General features: G+C 35.1%; 1 protein-coding gene across 10 annotated transcripts in view; it reads left to right on the top strand.

Annotated features, from left to right (window-relative positions):
- The window catches only part of KANSL1L (KAT8 regulatory NSL complex subunit 1 like), a 150,416-nt gene that overhangs the window by 102,634 nt on the left and 24,325 nt on the right, over positions 1 to 23,457 (top strand). The gene's annotated exons all lie outside the window — the stretch shown is intronic.

Here is a 23,457-nt window from a genome sequence, read left to right as displayed (position 1 = left end):
GAGATCGAGCTACACAGTGGGCATGGAGCCTGCTTATGATTCTCTCTCTTTTCCTCTCCCTTGCCGCCCCCGCCCCCGCCACGCACGCACTCTCTTCTCTCTCAAAAAAAGAAAAAAAAAAACTTAAAGGAAACATTAAAAGAGATTTTAGAAGATACTATAGCGTATATGCTGATGTCAAAATAGGAAAATGTCCTAATAGGCCATTAAATTGCAAAATTAACTACATTATTAAAATGAAGAATGTCTATTGAAAAGTCAGAGTAAAATACAAGCAACCTTATGGGAGAAGATATTTGCCACACGTACAACCAACATGGAACTTGTAGTAAGAATATGAAGAATTACTTAAAGAAAAAATTGTCGACCAGTTAAGAATGTGCAAAAGAGTTGAACATGCCACGTCATATATTTAACAAATATAAAAAAGCCACCACTTCACTGATAATTTGAAAAAAAAAAATGAAGTTTAACACAATGAGATACTCCTTTATACCCACTAGATTGGGAACATTTTTTAGATAAAATAATATCAAGTATTGGTGTGGATATAGAACAGTGGAAACTCTTTATCCTGGTGGGAGAATAAGAGATACAAGCACTTTGATAAAAAATCTGGTATTTTCTAGTTAGTTGAAGATAAACGTACTTGTAATTTAAGATTACACTTTCAGAAAGATATCCTAGACAGTGTATGATTTTGTGCATCAACAGGACATGTATGATAGTGTTCGGAGTAGCACTATTTGTGATAGCTACAAACTGTAAACAGCCCAGTGGTCCATCAGTAATAGACTTGATGTATAATTCTGATATAGTCATATAATGAAATTGCTTATCACAGTGTATTCAGAAAAATTCAACAACATGGATGAATTCCATTTATATTAAAAATGAAATGAATACTGTTTAAGGCTGCATAAAAAAAGAAAGTATAAAGCAAAAGGAGTGAGTAGATTATAAATTAAGATAGTGGCTACCTCTGGTGAAAAAAAAAGGATTTACAATTAAGAGCCACATAGGGACCTTTGGAGTGCAGTCAGTATTCTATTGCTTGATCTGTTTAAGAATTACATGTGATGGCTTTATAATTACTTATTACATTTACACTTAAGTTTTAGATAATTTTCTTTTTGTATTTAATCATTTTAAAAGCTTAAAACTTGCTAGAGACTTTCAAAAAAAGTAACTGTTTAATTAATACATACGATTCAAGTTGAAAAATTTGAAAAGGTATAAATTGACGTCTCCCTCCCTGCCTCTCTGTTCTGCTTATACCTACCTACCTTCCAACAAGGTAACAAGTGTTACTAGCTTCTACTGCATCTTTCCATCTATTTGTATACATACGTAGGTGAATATATATATATGTATAATTTACTCTCACATTTTAACAGAAATAGTACTATATTAACTGTTCTGTACCTTCCCTTTTCCCCCTAGTGAACAGTAAATCTTGGAGACCTTTTCACATCAGTTTGTATAGCTTCCTTATTCTTTTTTATGGTATTCCAGTATATGTATTTACGGTAATGTATTTAGCCAGTCTGCTGTTGCTGAACGTTTGGTTTATTTAGTGTTTGCTTTTGCAAGCAATGATGCAATTCATTATTTCATATCACCTATCAGTTTGCATTAAAAAATAATTCATCAAGGTGAAATTCACATTACAATTAACCATTTTGAAGTGAACAATGGTATTTAGTACATAATACAATGTTGTGCTACCACCACCTCTGTCTAGTTCCAAAATTTTTCATCACTCCAAACTAAAACCTCTTATTCATTAACAGTTTCTCCCCAATATCCCATATCCCTCTGGCAGCCACCGATCTCTCTTGATGGATATGTCTATTCTGAGTATTTCCTATAAATGTAGTCATACAACATGTGATCTTTTGTGTTTTTTTTTCTCTTAGGATAATGTTTTTGAGTCTCATCCAGATTGTAGAGTTGGTACTTCATTCTTTTAGGGCTGAATAATATTTCATTGTGTGTATACACCACAGTTTGTTAATCATTTCATCCATTGATGGACAGTGGGTTGTTTCCACCATTTGGCTAATGTGGATAGTGCTGTTATGAGCATGTATGTACATGCACTTGTTTATGTAAGTGTTTTCAATTTTAGAGGGATATACTTAATAGTGGAATTGCAGGGTCATATGGTAACTGGGTTTAACTTTTTGAGGAAACACCAAACTGTTTTCTGCGGCAGCTGAACATTCCCACCAATGGTGTATGAGGTTCCCAAATCTTTTTTTTTTTTTAAGATTTTATTTATTTATTTGACAGAGATAGAGACAGCCAGCGAGAGAGGGAACACAAGCAGGGGGAGTGGGAGAGGAAGAAGCAGGCTCCCAGCTGAAGAGCCTGACATGGGGCTCAATCCCAGAACTCCGGGATCACGCCCTGAGCCGAAGGCAGATGCTTAACGACTGAGCCACCCAGGCGCCCCGAGGTTCCCAAATCTACACTTGTTATTTCTCAACAACACTTGTCCTTCCCTTCCTTTCCTTTTCCTCCTCCTCCTTTCCTTCCTCCCTCCCTCCCTTCCTTCCTTCCCTCCCATCCTAGTGAGTGTGATGTTGTACCTTATCATGGTTTTGATTTGAATTTCCTTAATGACTAATGATGCTGAGCATATTTTCGTGTGCTTGTTGGCCAATTGTATATCTTCTTTGGTGAAAATTCTTCACTCATGTTTCAAATGTGTTATTTGTCTTTTTGTTGTTGAGATTTAAAATGAGTCCTTTATATATTCTGGGTACTAGACTCTTATCAGATATATATATATAATTTGATATATTCTCCCTTACTTTCTCCCATTTGTAGATTCTTTTTATTTTCTTGATGTTGCCTTTTGATGCACAGTTTTTAATTTTAATGAAGTCCAGTTTATCTATTGCTTATTTTGTTTTTCATGCTTCCTTTTTTTTTTTTTTTTAATCTAAGACTCCATTGCCTAACCCAAGGTAATAAAGATTTACCCCTGTGTGTTCTTCTAAGATAGTTATGGTTTTAAGCTCTTACATTTAGGTCATTGATCCATTTTGAGTTAAATTTTTTATATGGTGTTAGATAGGAGTCCAGCTTCATTCTTTTGCTTCTTAATTGTGGATCCCCAGTTGTCCTAGTACCATTCGTTAATGAGACTGTTTTTTCTTCCATTGAATGGTCCTGAAATCCCTGTTGAAAATCAATTGGCCATCAAGATATGGATTTAGTTATAGACTCTCAATTCTATTCCATTGGTCTGTATGTCTGTATACCAGTACCATAATGTTTTGTTTAATGTAGATTTATACTAAGTTTTTAAATTAAGAAATGTGAGTCCTGCAACTTCATTCTTTTTTTTTTTTTTTTTCAAGATTGTTTTGGCTATTCAGGACCCCTTGCATTTCCATATGAATTTGAAGATTGGCTTTTTCAGTTCTGCCAAAACGGCAATTGGAATTTTTTCCAGTTAATTAATTTTTACTGAAGTATAATTGACATGCAGTATTAATTAGTTTCAGGTGTACAACATAATGATTTGATATGTACATTACAAAATGATCACCACAATAAGTCTAGTTACCATCTGTCACCATGCAAAGTTATTACAATATTATTGACTATATTTCCCATGCTGTACTTCATATCCTCATGACTTATTTATTTTATGACTAAAAGTTTCTACCTCTTAATATTCTTCAACTATTTCACTCATTTTCTAGCCTCCCTCCCCTCCCCTCTGGCAACCACCAGTTTTTTCTCTGTATTTATGGGTCTGTTTCTGTTTTAATGTTCATTTGTTTTGTTTTTTTTAGAAATTCACATGTAAGTGAAATCATATGGTACTTGTTTTCCTCTGTCTGACTTAATTTCACTTAGCATCATACCCTCTAGGTCCATCCATGTGTTGCAAATGGCAAGATTTTGTTCTTTTTTATGGCTGCGTAATATCCGTGTGTGTCTGTGTGTCTGTGGATGTACACAACATCTTTATCCGTTTATCTGTTGATGTATGCTTAGGTTACTTCCGTAGCTTGGCTATTGTAAATAATGATGTAACGAACCAGCAGGTGCTTATCTTTTCAAATTAGTGTTTTCCTTTCCACTCAGAAGTGGAATTGCTAGATTATGTAGTATTTCTATTTTTGATTTTTTAAGAACCTCTGTACTGTTTTTCACAGTTCCTGCACCAATTTACATTCCCACCAGGTGCATGAGGTTTCCCTTTTCTCCACGTCCTGGCCATTACTTGTTATATATTGGCTTTTTTATATTAGCCATTCGAAGTGGTGTGAGGTGATATATCTCATTTTGATTTTGATTTGCATTTCCCCGATGATTATTGATGAACATCTTTTCATGTGTCTGTTGGCCATCTATTCTTCGGAAAAATGTCTGTTTGGGTCCTCTGCCCATTTTTTAAACAGATTATTTGGGGATTTTTGTTTATCTGTTTCGTTTTTTTGGTGGTAAGTTGTATGAGTTCTTTATGTATTTTGTATATTAACCCCTTATCAGATCTATCACTTGCAAATATTTTCTCCCATTCAGTTGATATCCTTTTCACTTTGTTGATAGTTTTTTCTTTGCTGTGCCAAAGCTTTTTAGTTTGATGAACTCCCACTTGTTTATTTGTGCTTTTGTTGCCCTTGCCTGAGAAACAGATCCAAAAATAATATTGCTAAGACCAGTGTCCAAGAACTTATTGTCTATGTTTTCTTTTAGGTGTTTTATGACTTCAGATTTTACATGTAGGTCTTTAACCTATTTCGAGTTTACTTTTGTATATGGTACAAGAAAGTTTGTCATTCTTTTGCATGTACCTGTTCAATTTTCCCAGTACCATTTATATAAGAGACTATTTTTTCTACATTGTGTGTTCTTGCTTTCTTTGTCATAGATTAATTGGTTATATAAGTGTGTTTTGGGCCCTCTATTCTATTCCATTGATTTATATATCCGTTTTTTGTGCCACTACTATACTGTTTTGATCATTTGATATTACAGTATCATTTGATACCTGCATGCATGATACCTACAGGCTTTGTTCTTCTTTCTCATGATTGCTTTGGCCATTTGGGGTTTTGTCTTTCCATACAAATTTTAGGATTATTTGTTCCAGTTCTGTAAGAAAAGCTATTGGTATTTTGATGGGAATCACATTGAATTTGTAGATTAATTTGAGTAATACGGACATTTTAAAATAGTAATTCTTCTAATCTGTGAATGTTGTATATCTTTAGATTTATTTGTGTCATTTTCAGTTTCTTTCATTGTTGTTTTATAGTTTTCAGAGTACAGGTCTTTCACCTCCTTAGTTAAATTTATTCTTAGGTAGTTTATTCTTCTTGATGGAATTGTAAATGGGATTATTTTCTTAATTTCTCTTTCTGATAGCTCTGGTAGTTTAGAAACAACAGTATATAAATGTATACTAATTTTGTATCCTGCAACTTTACTGAATTCATTTATTCTAATAGTTTCTGATGGAATCTTTAGCATTTTCTATATAGTGTCATGTTGTCAGCATGATGGCAGAATAGTGGTAGTTTGACTTCTTTATTACCAGTTTGGATGTCTTTTATTTCTTGTTTTTGTCTGACTGCTGTGGCTAGGACTTCCAATACTATGTTGAATAAAAATAGCAAGAGCGAGCATCCTTGTCTTTTCCTGATCTTAAAGGAAAAGCTTTCAGCTTTTCATGATTGAGTATGATGTTAGCTGTGGGTTTGTCATATATGGTCTTTATTATGTTGAGGTATAGTCCTTCTGTACCTACTTTGTTGAGTATTTTTTATCATAAATGGGTGTTGAATTTTGTCAGAGGCTTTTTTTCATCTATTGAGGTGGTCATATGATTTTTATCTTTAATTTTGGTAATGTGGTGTATCACACTGATTGATTTATAGATATTGAACCATCCTTTCATCCCTGGAATAAATCCCACTTGGTCATGATTTATGATCCTTTTAATGTATTGTTGAATTTGGTTTGCTAATATTTTGTTGAGACTTTCTGTATCTGTGTTCATCAGGGATATTGTCCTGCAATTTTTTTGTAGGGTCTTAGTCTGGTTTTGGTATCAGGGTAATGCTGGCCTCATAGAATGAATTCGGAAGCATTCCTTCCTCTTCAATTTTTTGGAATACTTTGAGAAGGATAGACACTAACTCTTTAAATGTTTGATAGAATTCATCTGTGAAGCTATCTGGTCCAGGACTTTTGTTTGTTGGAAGTTTCTCGGTTACTGATTCAACTTTATTAGGAATGATTGATCTGTTCAGATTTTCTGTTTCTTTCCGATTAGTCTAGAAATTTTTCCATTTCTTTTAGATTGTCCAATTTGATGGCACATAGGAATTTTTCCATTCCTTTTAAGTTGTCCAATTTGATGGCACAATTTGTTGGCATAATTGTTTGTAGTAGTCTCTTATAATCCTTTGTGTTTCTCTACTGTTGTAACTTTTCTTCCATTTCTGATTTTGAGTCCTCTTCTTTTTTTCTTTTTTAAATATTTTATTTATTTGAGAGAGAGAGTCAGTTTTAGAGAGCAAGAGAATTTTAAGAAATGAAGATAATTTAAGGGACCTCTAGAACAACATCAAGCCGTACTAACGTTAAAATTGTAGGAAGTCCATAAGGGGGAGAAAGGGGAAGAAAACTCACTTGAAGAAATGATAGTGGATTACTTTCCTAACTGGGAGAAGGAAAAAGACATCTAGGTCCAGGAAAGAAAGAGAGCCCCCACACGAGACGAGCTCAACAAGCTCCACACCAAGACACACAATAATTAAAAGAGTAAAAACTGAAGACAGAGAATTTAAAAGGCAACAACAGAAAAGCAAGGGAATACTCATAAGACCATCAGCTGATTTTTCAGCAGAAACTTTTTTGCATGCTATACTTACAGTGCTGAAAGAAAAAAATAATACATTTTTATTTGGTTGGAATATTTTTTAACATCCCTTCACTTTCAGTCTGTATGTGTCTTTAGGCTTAAAGTGAGTCTCTTGTAGGTAGTAATAGGTCTTTTTTTATTGTTAATCCATCCACTTACCCTGTGTCTTTGATTGGAAGATTTAGTCCATTTCAATTTAAAGTATTTATTGATAGCTATGAACTTACTGCTATTTTGTTAATTGTTTTCATGTTGTTTTTGTAGTTCTTCTCTGTTCCTTTCTTGTTCTCTGTATTTCTTCTTCACTTCTGAATGACAGTCTTGCCAGGTAAAGTATTCTTGGTTGTGCGTGTGTTCTTTAGGGTCAGAGTCTTGGTTTCCTATAGCCCTTTGGCTCTCCCGAAATAAGCCTCATTGGTTTTCAGAGCTTCCAGAATTAAGCCCTGCTGATTTTCAAAGCCAGACATCATGAAGGCTTGTCTTCTTGGTGCAGATTCCCAGGACATGGGGTGCTTGATGTGGGGCTTGAACCTCTTACTCTTTGGGGAGTACCTTTATGCCTGTGGTATCCCTCCTATTTGTGGGTACCAAGCCAGGGTGTGGGTTGTGATTAAACCATGTCTCTGCCCCTCCCATCCTTTTTGATGTTGCTTTACCTTTATATCTTAAACTGTGGAATAGCTGTTTGGCTAGTCTTCAGATTGTTTTCAGAGATAGATTCTGTATATATAGTTTCGGCCTTGGTGTGTCTGTGGTAGATGAGCTCAGGATCCCCCTTCTCCAGCTTGATTGGGATCTATTTGGCTCTTGGTATTTTGGTAGGGATTTGTTGAATTTGTAAATCACAATAGCAGTATATATCATCTTAACAGTAATGTCTTCTAATCCATGCACATAGGGTGTCTTTCCATTTATTTATGTTCTCTTTAATTTCTTTCAGCAGTGTTGTATAGTTTTCAGGGTATAAGTCTTTAACCCCCTTGGTTCAGTTTATTTCAAGGTATTTTATTTTTTTGGATGCTATTACAAATGCAGTTGTTTTCTTAATTTCCTTTTTGGATTATTTATTGCTGATGTATAAAAATGCAGCTGACTTTTGTTTGTTGACCTTGTACCTTGTAATTTTGCTGAATTCATTTCATAGCCATACTGGGTTTATTTTGGGCTTTTTGGGATCTTTTTTTTTTTTTAAGATTTTATTTATTTATTTGACAGAGATAGAGACAGCCAGCGAGAGAGGGAACACTAGCAGGGGGAGTGGGAGAGGAAGAAGCAGGCTCCTAGCGGAAGAGCCTGATGTGGGGCTTGATCCCATAACGCCGGGATCTCTCCCTGAGCCGAAAGCAGACGCTTAACTGCTGTGCCACCAGGCGCCCCGTTTTTGGGATCTTCTATATTGAGGAGCTTTTCATCTGCAAATAGATAACTATCTTTCAAATTTTTATCTCTTTTATTTCTTTTCCTTGCCTGATTGCTCTGACTGATTAGTATTGATATTCAATACTAATATTGAATATCAGTAGTGAAGGTGAAGAAGACAAGAACACCCTGGTCTTGTTTTTCATATAAGTAGGAAGTTTTTAGTCTTTTTTTTTTTTTCACGGACTATAATGTCAGCAGTGGATTTTTCGTACATTCTTATTATCAGGTTGAGATAGTTCAACTTACGTGTTTGTAAGTATGTCTGTTGGAAAGATGCCCAGAAATTGAATTGCTAGGTCACAGAGTATGTATGTTTATAAATTTAGTTATCTTGGGCACCTGGGTGGCACAGTTGGTTAAGCATCCAACTCTTGGTTTCGGCTCAGGTTATGATCTTGTTGTGAGATCAAGCCCTGCATTGGGCTCCACACTCAATGTGGAGTCTGCTTGAGATTTTCTCTCCCTCTCCCTGTCCATCTCCCACTTATGCTCTCTCTCTGAAATAAATAAATAGATCTTTAAAAAGGAAATTAATAAATTATTTTTCTTTCTTCTTCTTCTTTTTTTTGTCAAGTTGCCCTCCATATGGAGATGAAACAGTTTTCATTCCTACCAGCAATGTATGAGTGCCTATTTCTTCATATGTTTATAACACAGTAAAATTTTAAACTTTTGGCCTTTTTTTTTAAACCAATATTATAGGTAGGAAACATGGTATCATGGTGTAGTTTCCATTTACATTATTTTAATATGGGACTGATCATTTTTGCATGTTTAAGGGACATTTTTATTTGTGAACTGACTTCTTACATCTGTTGCCCACTTTTCTGTTGAGTATTTGTTGCCTTTTTATTGATTTTTAGATGTTTTTCATATATATTAGAAAAATATTTTATTATATATTTTTCTCACATATACTTAATATATATGTTAGAGAAATTTGCCCTTTGTTAGGACTTGCTGGTATTTTTTCCCCTGTTTTTCCTTACTCTTTTGAATTTTTACCCCCCATGGAGAAGTTTGTAATTTTTATTGGTGAATTTATCAAGCTTTATATTATGGCTTCTGGTTTTTGAGTCAGAGTTCCAGAGTCTTCCCTCATCCTGAGTCATAAAATCATTCTGTATTTTCTTCTTATTTAGTTACTTATTTCTACTAGAGATTCCTTAATACAGACAGTCTGTAATCAGAATGATATTTCACTCCTTAAAGTAATTTAGGGATGCTTGGGTGGCTTGGTGGGTTAAGCGTCTGCCTTTGGCTCAGGTCATGATCATGGGGTGGTGGGATCGAGTCCCACATTGGGCTCCTTGCTCTGCAGGGAGCCTGCTTCTCCCTCTGCCTCTCTCTCTCTCTCTCTCTCAATTTTAATGATGTGCTTTGGAAAAAACAGCTGACTGAAGTAAGGACATAGAGTTCTGGAGAAGAGGGTAGTCTCTTTTAGATAAGAGAGTTTCACAAAGGCATTTCAAAATAATTGGCATTCAGATAGAGATTTGATTGACATTAGGAAGAAGGACGCCATACAAAGATCTAAAGGTGAAGCATTGCAGTATATCCAAATGGTTAAACATAGGAGGAAAAACATAGGAGGAGGATTAAGAGTTAAATAGCCTACACCTAATCACATTTTAATGAAATTTTTGAATACATTGTTTGGAAGACCTTAAAGCTTTTGAAAGGAAAACAAAACTAACTGCAAAAACGAAACATGACTTGCAATGGATAAGAATGGAACTGCTGTTGAAATTATCATCAGTGACTATAGGAGCCAGAAGACAATGGAGCAATGTCTCCAAAATTCTGAAGGAAGATTATTTTGAACCTAGGGATGAGATAAAATTGCCATTATTTTCAGATGAAATAATTACATAGGAAATCCAACGGAATCAACAGATTATTAGAACAAATATAATTTGTCCACATAAGTAATAACCAATTAAATATATAAAACCAGAAACATTCCCAAAGGCAGACTGTCACATACCTCATAATTAACAAAGAATACATAAAATTGCTATAGAAATAAGTCTAAAGTTATTACAGGATGTAAAGTATCTTAATAAGTGGGAGACATTCAAGCTTCCTGAATTAATCGTAATTATGGTCAAAATTTTTGCTGGATTTTTTGAAATGTATTATTTAAAAACATATATCCATAAATAGCTAAGTATACTTTTAAAAAAGAGGGGAGGATGGATAAGCAGTAGGACTACCAGAAACTGATTTACAATAATGCAGTATATGGGCTGGCATAAATGCAGACAAATGGATTCCAAATAAGATCTCTAGGATAATACCACTTATGTAAACTTAAATATTAAAATGTGTTCCACAATAACGGACACACACAAAGAGACCCAAATACATTAGAATAGGGGTGAAAAGAAATAGTAGTGGAAAATGAGGATTAAAAGAGGTTATAGGGACACCTGGGTGGCTCAGTTAGTTGTCTGACTCCTGATCTGAGCTCACATCTTGATCTCAGAATTGTGAGTTCAAGCCCCATGTTGGGCTCCATGCTGGGCATGGAGCCTATTTAAAAAAAAAAAAAAAAAAGAATGTAAAACAGAATATTATTACATTGTATGATATCATAGTTGTGACCATATCACAATTTTTTTATACATTTATCAGCTCTTGGGCATTTGGGTTGTTTTTGGGAGTAAAGCAGTTATACAACTTTTCATGCCATTGTCTTTAGATGGTATCATTTCATGTTACCAATGTATGAAAGTTAAAATTACTCCATATTCAACACGATATTATCAGTCCTTTTAACGTTAGCTCTTCTACTGGGTGTATTGGTATCATAGGTAAATTATGCTTACGTTGGGTTTAATTTGCCACCGTCTCTTTTTCCAACTTCTTTTAAGGTAGAAGCTTTAAAACATTGACTTTCAGTCTTCTTTTCTAATATAATATAGAAAGCTATAATTTTCCTTTTGAACACTGCTTTAACATCCTACAACTTTTGATATGTTTTAATTCAAAATATTTTCTAATTTCTCTTAAGATTTCCTCTTTGACCCTGGATTATTTTGAATTGTGTTTGATTTTCAAATATTTGGGGATTTTCCAAATATCTTTCTGGTTTTTTTACTTAATTCCATCGTTATTACAAGCCATACTGTGTATGATTTTGGTCCTTTTAAATTTATTGAGATTTGTTTTATGGCTAGTCATATAGTCTATCTTGGTGAAATTACATGCATACTTGAAAAGAGTGTATATTCTATTTTATTTATGGGGTTTTCTTTAAACGTTCATTAGGTTTATTTAGTCGATAATGCCAGTCAAGTCTTTTATATCCTTCCTGATTTTCTTCCTATTTGGTTCAAATCTCCAATTGTAAGTGTGGATTTGTCTATTTCTCTTTTTAGTTATTTCCATTTTTGCTTCATATATTTTGAAGTTTAGTTAGTACCTGCATAGATGTTTTATTTTTGTGTCTTTATGATTTGACCCTTTTATTCTTATGTGTTTGTTCATATTCCTGAAATCTACTTTCAGTGATACTGATTTAATGATTAGTGGTTGGGTGGTATATCTGTTTCCATACTTTCACTTGTAACTTATATATGCTTTATATTTAAAGTGGTTTAGACAGTATATGTTTAGATCTTTTTTATCCAATCTGAAAGTTTCTGCCTTTAAGCAGAGTATTTAGACCATTTACATTTAATGTAATTATAATATAGTTAGGTTTAAATCTACCATTTTGCTGTTTATTTCTGCCATGTGTTGTTTGTTCTTTTTTTCTTGCTTCCTCCCCCACCCCCAAATTAATTGTTCTTAGACTGGCCTTTTTGCTTCATCCCATGCATGTGTAGATTATTATTTGACACAAATTATTAAAAAGCACCCTTGTGGATTTCTGGAGCCCTTTCTCTGCATAGCTTCCTCTCTTAGGGCACTCTCTTTTACAAATTGTAGCTACCATTCGCTCCCCAGACTTCAGTATCTGTCTCTTCAAATCAGGTAGATTGTCATGCTCTGATTTGCAACCCCTTCTTGTGCCAAAATCTTAGGAACATACCTCCATGCAGAAAGCTGTTAGATGAATAGAATCACCTCATTTGTTTTCTTCTCTCAGGGATAACAGTCATATGCTGCCTGTTGTCCAAATTCTGAAAACAGTTGTTTGATATAAGTAGCATAGCTGTACTTCTTCATGGACAGAAATGGAGATTCCCTTTTTCCTTTCAAAACTGATTTTTTAAGTAGTATATCTCATTTAGCTATCATTTAATCTCTTTCCTCCACAATAAGTTTGAAAGTGTTTGTATTTATCTCTTTCAAATGTTGGGTTCCTTTAGAAGCATTGCAGTGTCTCTGGTTTCTTATTTCATTCTTCACCCTACTAGTATAGTGACCAACAAAAGCATTTTATTGAAATATTTTTTTAAATGTCAGAGTCACCTTTTTAGTTGTCAGATCTAATGCAGAACTTCTGATTCCAGCAATGTGGTGGAATAGTTCTTAGGGAAGCCTCCAGATACAAAATATTAGAATGTAAAATGTAAAAAAAAAAAAAAAAAAGTTTATACAATTCATGGTTAATCTGATTTAGAAAAATGGAAATCCTCAGAACTGAAAAGGAAGGACAGGAGAAGGGAGGGAGGGAAAGAGAAAGAGAGAAATTTTTGTTTAATAGTCTTGAGAGAGACTGGAGCTAAAGCCTAGAACCTGGAGGATATGAGGAGGCATATTAGAAATCCTATATAAACCCAAGGGCCTTCAAATGCTACTCACTTTGTTAACAGGTGAACTAGAACTCAAACCTGCTACACAGAGATAAAAAGAGCTTGCCTTTGTCTGCCTTAGGCTCTGGCTAAAAGTGGAAAAAAGAGTGTCTGCACAGAATTAATAATAACAGATTAGGTCTTTTATTTAAAGTCTGAAATTATGCTTCGGATGTGACTTATTTAAAAAGACAAAAATTGGGGGCGCCTGGGTGGCACAGCGGTTAAGCGTCTGCCTCCAGCTCAGGGCGTGATCCCGGCGTTATGGGATCGAGCCCCACATCAGGCTCCTCTGCTATGAGCCTGCTTCTTCCTCTCCCACTCCCCCTGCTTGTGTTCCCTCTCTCGCTGGCTGTCTCTATCCTGTCGAATAAACAAATAAAATCTTTAAAAAAAAAAAAGACAAAAATTGGGTTTTAAGATAGGTAAGCTTATGTTACAGGCTGGCAAACTTCCAATGTTATAATTATCGTATACAGAATGTGAAATCAAGTAAGTTCAATATGTTGTTGTTGTTTTTAAAGATTTATTTATTTATTAGAGAGACAGCCAGCGAGAGAGGGAACACAAGCAGGGGGAGTGGGAGAGGAAGAAGCAGATTCCCAGCAGAGGAGCCTGATGTGGGGCTCGATCCCAGACTGCTGGGATCACGCCCTGAGCCAAAGGCAGACGCTTAACGACTGAGCCACCCAGGCGCCCGTTTTTTTTTTTTTTTTTTAAGATTTTATTTATTTATTTGAGGGAGAGAAAGCACGAGAGGGAGAAGCAGACTCCCCGCTGAGGAGAGTGCCCAATGTGGGACTAGATCCTGGCTCTCTGGGATCATGACCTGAGCCAAAGGCAGTTGCTTAACTGACTGAGCCACCCAGGCACCCAAATAAGTTCAGTATGTTTAAGAAGAATAAGTTAGGAGGGTGCCTGAGTGGCTCAGTCAGAAGAGCATGTGACTCTTGATCTTGAAATCATGAGTTCAAGCCCCACAATGGGTACAGAGATTAGTTAAAGAAAAAAAAAAGTAAAGGACAAGAAAAAATATTTTAAAAAATTAATTAGTAATATGATTAAGTGGATAGATAAAACTGAAGAGAGAATTGTGTGTTGGGGAATAGATGTGAATGAAATAGATGTAGAGAAATAAGAATTTGAAAATGTGAAAAGAGATTAATAAATATAGAGGTTAGAGGAGAATCTCTAACATACATATGTCTTCAGAGAAGGAAACACCTGGGAGAGCTGGCTTCTTGCAGCCACTCTTACCCTAGACCTTTGGCAGGAATTTTCAAATTTGGTGCACGTGCTAGCAGATGATAGCAATGGGCAATGCTCTTGGTGGCATTTTGGGAGACCTGAATCACATGGCTGGTTTTTACTTCAGAACATTTTGACCATTGTTCTTCTCAACATTTGCTGAATACTGGGGCTGCACAGGGCAGGAGACTTAAAAACATAAATGTAAAAGCCCCTTAAAAGCAGGGTGATGGCCAGTATACCCTTAAGACTTTTTATCTTCAGGTCTGGATAATCAGGATAAATTTTATAAAATACGTCAAACACTTAGTTGAAAACCTTGAAGGGCCAAGAGCAAATCAGATATATTAACCATACTAGGGCTGCAACCCAGACTTAACTGAGGAACACTCACGTTAGATTAAAAGGGAGAAATCTGCTCTCTATCTACTTCGGAGTAGGGAGAGAGAACTCTCTCTAAAGAAAGATGACATCATTTGGAGATTTTTGATTAAAAAAAAATACCATTTGGCATTCAGTTAAAAATTACTAGGCATTGCAGGGAGCCTGGGTGGCTCAGTTGATTGAGCATTGGACTCTTGGTTTCGGTCAGGTTGTGAACTCAGGGTCGTGCGATCAAACTCTCTGTCAGTCTCTGCACCCCACGTGGAGTCTGCTTGAGATTCTCTCTCCCTCTGCTCTTCCCACTCTTGTTCTCTCTCTCTCTCCCTCTCTCTCCCTCTCTCTCTCTCCAATAAGTAAATAAATCTTTTAAAAAATTATTAGGCATTGTAAAAGATGGGACCACATGGCTAGTCTTAAAGAGGAAAAACAGACAGTAACGTCAGACTGTCAAGTGATTCTGGAACTGGATTTAGCTGCTAAGAACTTTAAAATGGCTGTGATTTATTTGTTTAAAAATAGAGAACAAGTAGAAAAAATAAACAAATAGACTGTTTCACCAGATAATTGGAGTCTACTTTTTAAAAAGAGACTTCTATGAACATTTCAAACTGAAAAATAAAACATGTGACATTAATACCTCACCAGATGAATTTAACTACGAATTAGATTACAAATAAGAGCAGAAGTCAGGATTAATAAACTAAAAGACTTATTACTAATATAAAATACTAAGTGGAAGCATAGGGATAAGAAAGAATTTAAAAAATACAAAAACCACAACAGAGAGGAGTGTGCGACAGTGAAAAAACAATCTAACCATATATGTCCTTGGAGTCTAGGAGAAAGAAGAGAGAGAATAGGGCAGAAGTAACATTTGAACAAATAATAATAGAGTATTTCCAAACTAAAAAGAGACGTTAACCTGTAGAATCCTGTAGTTCTGTGAACCTCAAAAAGAACAAATATATAGAAATTACATAAAGGTATATTATGGCAAGCCTGCTAAAATGAAAAACACAGAGAAAATTTTAAAATAAGTCAGGGTAAAAAACATATTTTAAATCAGGGCAACAATAAGACTTAACTATTAACCAGGAACAGTGGAAGCCAGGTGAAAATGAAGGTATCCTTAAAATGCTGACAGAAAAAATGAATTTTTTCTAGATCCAACCTAGAATTCTGTAGTCACAAAAAAATCCTTTAAAAATGATAATATACAAAAGTTTCAGATAAATAAAAGTGGAGAGAATTTGACAGCAAATCTACAGTATAATAATAGCAAAGGAAGAAGAAACATCTTAGCTGGAAACACAGAATTGTAGGAAGGAGCTAACACCAACAGAAAAGGTAAGTAAATGGATAATATAAATTTTGACAGTAATAATAATATATTGTAGTGTTTTGATTATATGTAGAATTAAAATGGCAACAACAATAATACAGAAAGAGGGGTAAATGGAGTTAAAGCATTCTGATGTCTCACTGTTTTCAGGAAATGGTAAGAGGAATAATTTGTGTTATTCTCTAAAAGCAAACAAGTTAAAAATGTACACTATAATCTCTAGGGAAACCACTAAAAAGTAAAAGAATGTATAAATATGATTAATCCCAAAGAAATCAAGATAGGAATCAATGAATTATAAAACATACATATATAATAAATTTTATATACAGTGTAGAAAGTGAACAAATCAATTGGTGATTCTTTAAAAGAAATTGATAAACCCCAGCAAGATTCTTCAAGAAGAATCTGAGGTTGGTTTGACATTTAAAACTTTATTAATATAATTAATCCACCACATTATTAAATTTAAGAAAGAAAACCATGTGTAATTATTTCAACGGGTTCACAAAAAGTATATGATTAAATTCAACATTAATATATTTTAAAAATACTTTTGGCAGCCTGTGAACATATTCTGATAAAGAGTATGACCCCCCCAAAAATCTACAATTATTCTTTTTTTTCTTTTTTTATAATAATATTTTTTTATATATTACGTTAGTCACCATACAGTACATGCCTGGTTTCTGATGTAAAGTTCGATGATTCATTAGTTGCATATAACACCAAGTGCACCATGCAATATGTGCCCTCCTTACTACCCATCACCAGCCTATCCCATTCCCCCACGCCCCTCCCCTCTGAAGCCCTCAGTTTATTTCTCAGAGTCCATAGTCTCTCATGCTTCATTCCCCCTTCTGATTACCCCCCCTTTCTTTATCCCTTTCTTCCCCCACCGATCTTCCTAGCTCTTATGTTCCATAGATGAGAGAAATCATATGATAATTGTCTTTCTCTGCTTGACTTATTTCACTTAGCATTATCTCCTCCACTGCCGTCCATGTTGCAGCAAATGTTGAGAAATCGTTCTTTTTGATAGCTGAGTAATATTCCATTGTATATATGGACCACATCGTCTTAATCCAGTCATCTGTTGAAGGGCATCTCGGCTCCTTCCACGATTTAGCTATTGTGGACAAGGCTGCTATGAACATTGGGGTGCATATGGCCCTTCTCTTCACTATGTATCTTTGGGGTAGATACCCAGTAGTGCAATGGCTGGATCATAGGGTAGCTCAATTTTTAACTTTTTAAGGGACCTCCACACTGTTTTCCAAAGTGGCTGTACCAACTTGCATTCCCAACAACAATATAGGAGGGATCCCCTTTCTCCACATCCTCTCCAACATTTGTTGCTTCTTGCCTCTCAATTTTTGCCATTCTAACTGGCGTAAGGTGGTATCTTAGTGTGGTTTTGATTTGAATTTCCCTGATGGCTAATGATTTTGAACATTTTTTCATGTGTCTGTTAGCCATTTGTATGTCTTCATTGGAAGAGTGTCTGTTCATATTTTCTGCCCATTTTATGATTTGTTTATTTGTTTCTTGTGTATTGAGTTTGGGAAGTTCTTTGTAGATCTTGGATACCAGTCTTTTATCTGTAGTGTCATTTGCAAATATCTTCTCCCATTCCGTGGGCTGCCTCTTAGTTTTTTTTTTTTTTTTTTTTAAGATTTTATTTATTTATTTATTCGACAGAGAGAGAGACAGCCAGCGAGAGAGGGAACACAAGCAGGGGGAGTGGGAGAGGAAGAAGCAGGCTCATAGCAGAGGAGCCTGATGCGGGGCTCGATCCCAGAACACCAGGATCACGCCCTGAGCCGAAGGCAGACGCTTAACCGCTGTGCCACCCAGGCGCCCCTGCCTCTTAGTTTTTTTGACTGTTTCCTTGGCTGTGCAGAAGCTTTTTATCTTGATGAAGTCCCACAAGTTCATTTTATCTTTTGTTTCTCTTGCCTTTGGAGATGTGTCATGAAAAAGTTTGCTTCGGCCGATGTCGTAGAGGTTGCTGCCTATGTTCTCCTCTAGGATTTTGATGGATTCCTGTCTCACATCGAGGTCTTTCATCCCTTTGGAGTTTATCTTTGTGTATGGTGTGAGAGAGTGGTCAAGTTTCATTCTTTTGCATGTAGCTGTCCAATTTTCCCAGCACCATTTATTGAAGAGACTTTTTCCCGCCGGATGTTTTTTCCTGCTTTGTCAAAGATTAGGTGCCCAAAGAGCTGAGGGTCCATTTCTGGGTTCTCTATTCTGTTCCACTGGTTTATGTGTCTGTTTTTGTGCCAGTACCATGCTATCTTTGTGATCACAGCTTTGTAGTACAGCTCGAAATCCGGCATTGTGATGCCCCCAGCTTTGTTTTTCCTTTTCAACAGTTCCTTGGCGATTCGGGGCCTTTTCTGGTTCCATACAAATTTAAGGACTATTTGTTCCAGCTCTTTGAAAAATGTCCTCGGTATTTCAATCGGGATAGCATTGAAAGTGTAGATTGCTCTGGGTAGCATGGACATTTTAACTATGTTAATTCTTCCGATCCCTGAGCATGGAATATTTTTCCATCTTTTTGTGTCTTCTTCAATGTCTTTCAAGAGTGATTTGTAGTTTCTAGAATATAGATCCTTTATGTCTCTGGTTAAGTTAATTCCAAGGTAACGTATGGTTTTTGCTGCTATTGTAAATGGGATGGATTCCCTAATTTCTCTTTCTTCAGTCTCATTATTCGTGTATAGAAATGCAGCTGATTTCTGAGCATTGATTTTGTATCTCGCCACATTACTGAATTGCTCTATAACTTCTAATAGTTTGGGAGTGGATTCTTTTGGGTTTTCCATATAGAGTATCATGTCATCTGCGAAGAGAGACAGTTTGACTTCTTCTTTGCCGATTTGGATACCTTTTATCCCTTTTTGTTGTCTGATTGCTGTTGCAAGGACTTCTAGTACTATGTTGAATAATAATGGCGAGAGTGGGTATCCTTGTCGTGTTCCTGATCTTAAGGAAAAGTCTTCCAGCTTTTCCCCATTGAGAATGATATTTGCTGTAGGCTTTTCATAGATGGTTTTTATGAGATTGAGGAATGTACCCTCTGTCCCTACACTCTGAAGGGTTTTAATCAGGAAAGGATGCTGTATTTTGTCAAATGCTTTTTCTGCATCTATTGAGAGAATCTAGAATTATTCTTAATCCATATCATTCTTAATTCTTAGAAATTAAAAGCATTTCAAGTATGGAACAAAACAATATATTCTTTGGTCATTTCTAATCCTTACCAAACTGGTGAGCCCATCTAGCATGGTTGGAACCCCCTAAATAATGATAAAAATTAGGATCGAGTGAAAGAAACTAAACTGTCATTTATTTATAGATAATATGTTTGGATAATAGAAAACTAAAAGAAACAAATACATTGTTATATAAGAAAGTTTAGTAAAGTTGTGGAGTATGTTCAAAATATAAAAGTCAGTCTTAATTTTAAATTCCTTTTAAAATTGCAAAAAATAATATTAAAGTACCTAGAAAAATACAACTAACAAAATAGGAGAAGACTTTTAGAGAAGAAAATTATAAAGTTTTATTGAAAGAAATTGAAGAGGATCTAAGTAAATGAAGAGATATGTTACATTCATGGATTGGATGACCTTTAGTTATGATACCAAAACCGGAAATCTCCTAATTGATTTACAGATTCAGTGTAGAAAAGCTCTACAGGTTTTTGGTGGAAATTAAGCTGTTTCTAAAACTTATGCAGAAGAGTGAAAGCCAATAATAGCCAAGACACCCCTGAGGAAGAAGGTAGAGAAACTTGGACTATCATATATCAAGATGTAAACATGTAGTAATTAAGATATTGGTTATTAGCATAGGCACAAATGGTACAAAATTAGAGATTCCTGAAATAGTCTCACACATATATGGAATGTGGTACATATATAACAGGTAGCATTGCAAATCATTTGGAAGAGGATGTTCGATAAAAGGTGTTTGGTGAGTTGATGATCCATATAAGAAAAAAGATTAGATTGAGATTGGATTCACATCATGCACCAAAAAAGCCAATTTCAGATAAAGACCTAAATACAAAAGGCAAAACCTTAAAACTTAAGGGGGGAAAAAAAAGGGAAGATTATCTTTTGACTTCAAGGTAGGGAAAGATTTCCTCATAAAGATACAAAGTACAAACTATATGTAAAGGAAACATTTAAGTTGACATCTGTTATCAAAAGACATTGCAAAGAAAGTGAAAAGAGAAGCTCAGACAGGGAGCAATGTATAGAACCTACAAAGGATTTGTCATTTTCTAGAGTGTTTAAAGAAAACTTTAAAAATCAGTAAGAAAAAGACATTCCAAGAGAAAAATCATCAAAATATGTATTTCCCAAAAGAAGGAAAAGTGAATGGCCAATTTTAGGTGTGGAAAGGTGGTCAACTCAAATAGTAAGCAGAACAATGCAGATTTTAACCATGAGATAATATTTGTATGCTCTGAGATTTGCAGAAATAAAATCTGGCGATATGCTTGTTGGCGTGAATCTAAAGCAGTGAGAGCCAAGGTCTGCTTTGCTCCAGTGTAAATTTAGTTACAACTACTTTGTAATACAATATATCCTCTAGTGAAGTTGAACGTGTGCATTCGTGGGTGCGTTCTTTTAACCTAGCAATTCCATTTCTAGCAGTATACTCTAGAGAAATTCTTTTTTTTTTTTTTTTTAAAGATTTTATTTATTTATTTGACAGAGATAGAGACAGCCAGTGAGAGAGGGAACACAAGCAGGGGGAGTGGGAGAGGAAGAAGCAGGCTCATAGTGGAGGAGCCTGATGTGGGGCTCGATCCCATAACGCCGGGATCACTCCCTGAGCTGAAGGCAGACGCTTAACCGCTGTGCCACCCAGGCGCCCCTACTCTAGAGAAATTCTTACACCCATGTACCAGGGGACAAATAAGATACTCATATTAGCATTGTTCATAATAATAAAAAATGAGAAACATTCTAGATATTTAAAAACAGAAGAATGGTGAATTGCATGTACATAATGTTGGGTAATACAGGAGGCAAATACGTTTACCATTATCTGTCTATATACATTTTAAAGAATACAGATTTAAAAAGTTATATAGAATTACATATGTTTATGTGGAAAAACTATAAGGGAAATCAAGGAAATGATAAAATTCAGGATAGCAGTTACTTCTGGAAGTATGACAGAAAATATGTGATTAAGGAGGCACATTGTGTTAGTTAAGATACAGGTTCAGCTGCATTTGACAGAAACCCCACATAGTGTCAAACAAGATACAAGTTTATTTCTCTTGTAACAGGTTGAAAATATCCTAGGCATGACAGTTATGTTCTACATGGTTATCTAGGAACCAGGGTCCTCTTCTTTGGAGCTCCTCATCTATGTGGTTATGGTGGCTCACCGCCACAGCTACATTTCAAGTGCAATGTGGAAGAATGGAGGAGTAAGTGACCTTAAAAAGGAAGTTGCACATATGAGTTCTCTTCATGGTCTTCCGGCTAGACCGTATCTATTGTATAGTAATTTTTAGATCCAGGGAGGCTTGAGAAATGTGCCTAGCTGAAAATCAGGAGTTCTAGAACAGAGAGAAAGAGAAAGAGAGCACAGGTATTGGGAGGAAAATTGCAGTTTCTGCCACAGGCTCATGTGGCTGGGGTCGGAGGGGAAAGCATAAAGGTATTGGTATTGTTCTGTTTCTTGAAATAGGATGGTGAGTATAGTTGTCTTTTTAAATTTTTATGGCTTCCCTATAAATTATATACTTTCGTATATATGAAATGTTTCATTATTAAAGCTAAAAAGTTTAGTGGGTACTTTTTAGCTTTATTTTGCTTGAATCTTATGCAGCATATGGTACTGTTGATCACACCCTCTAGACATATGAGTTTTTATTGGCAAGAATCTCCTGGTCTTTCTCTTATTTTTCCATCCATTCCTTTTCAGCCTCCTGGGCTTCACTTTCTCTGCAGGGAACAAAAATGCCCCTCACTTGTCTCCATAATTATTTAGGATAGTTTCAAATTGGCTATTGGGTTTCCTGGATTTGGAAAAATTGCAAGAGAAAACTAATTAATTCAGATTTTATCACCTTTTATTCATAATGCTCTATCCATATATGGAAAAGGGAGGTTAGCACATTTTTTTCTTTGTAATTTTAAATATTTTTTATACCTTTCTGAAGTACATCATAAAAGGGCAAATAATTCTAGAGTGAGTCCAGAGTACCAGTGTATCTTGTAAAGGTAAGAAACAGCAACTGATCTCATAAGTATATACATATAACATCATTAGAATAAATCTTGGAAATGACTCACATTATTATAATCATGTATAAACATGTGATATCTTTTTATAAAAACTTAGCAGTTTACTTGACCTCTCAGAATGACTGCATTTTCTAACCCTCCTTACAGCTAGGTATGACTTTCTGACCTAGGGCTTGGCTAATGGAATGTAAACAGAAGTCACTACATGATAAATTTTAGCATATGTTAACAGAAACTATTTTTTCCCCAATGAATAGTCTCAGACATACATGCATTTGAGAATTTGTATTCACTTATATTTTTATTAAACAGAATAAGATAAAATTCAGTTAGTTAGCATTCAAGTTTCAGCCATACGTCAGGGACTGTCAGGTTCTGGGAATACAGGATTGAACAAATTCTAGTCCCAACCTTCAGGGAGCTAATAGCAGTCCAGGGGAAGTCTAGTTGAATGCTGTATTAGACACAGATATGCCTAAGGTGCTGTAGAAACCTAGAAAATGCCAAGGTTAGCTAGGAAACTCAAACTCAAGAAAGTTGACAAACCTAATGTAAGTTTATAAAATGAAAGCATTTAAAGATAGCATCTAAAGATCTCAGTTGTTATAAGCATTTTAAATATCAGTTACATTGAAAAACAAAATGAGTTCAAATGTTATTGTAGGAGGTAGAGGTTAAGGGGGAGGGAAAGTACAAATGAGCTCTATTAATTTTTAAAATATTTTATCTATTGTATAGATCTTTTCTTTGTATACTAATTTTATAACCAGGAAAAATAATTTAAAATCCAATTTTTAAACAGAGTATGTATTTCTTAATGTAGCAACATAACTTTTTTTGATTTAGCAACACGGTTTTCTTAAGATTCCTGGACTCAGATCTTAAGTTTATTTTCAGAAACACAAACTCATGTAACATACAGTGTGTGTTTTATACATATCTTTTTTAATGTATTAAGTTAAATTTTACCTAGTGTAAACATGTACAATGCATGTACTTCACAGTAATTCCAGTGTAGGTATTGTCTGGCTTTGGAATTTAAGGCAGAGATTCAAGTTTCATTCGCTGATTGTAACAGATTGCAGGGAGGAAAACAGTATGCACAATTCTTAATCTTAACAAAGCACCTCCTCA

Source organism: Ursus americanus, chromosome 1 (assembly GCF_024610735.1).
Source record: "Ursus americanus isolate L20-20 chromosome 1, mUrsAme1.1.p, whole genome shotgun sequence".
Classification (NCBI taxonomy): Eukaryota; Metazoa; Chordata; class Mammalia; order Carnivora; family Ursidae; genus Ursus; species Ursus americanus.
This window is presented reverse-complemented; position numbering and strand designations above follow the sequence as displayed.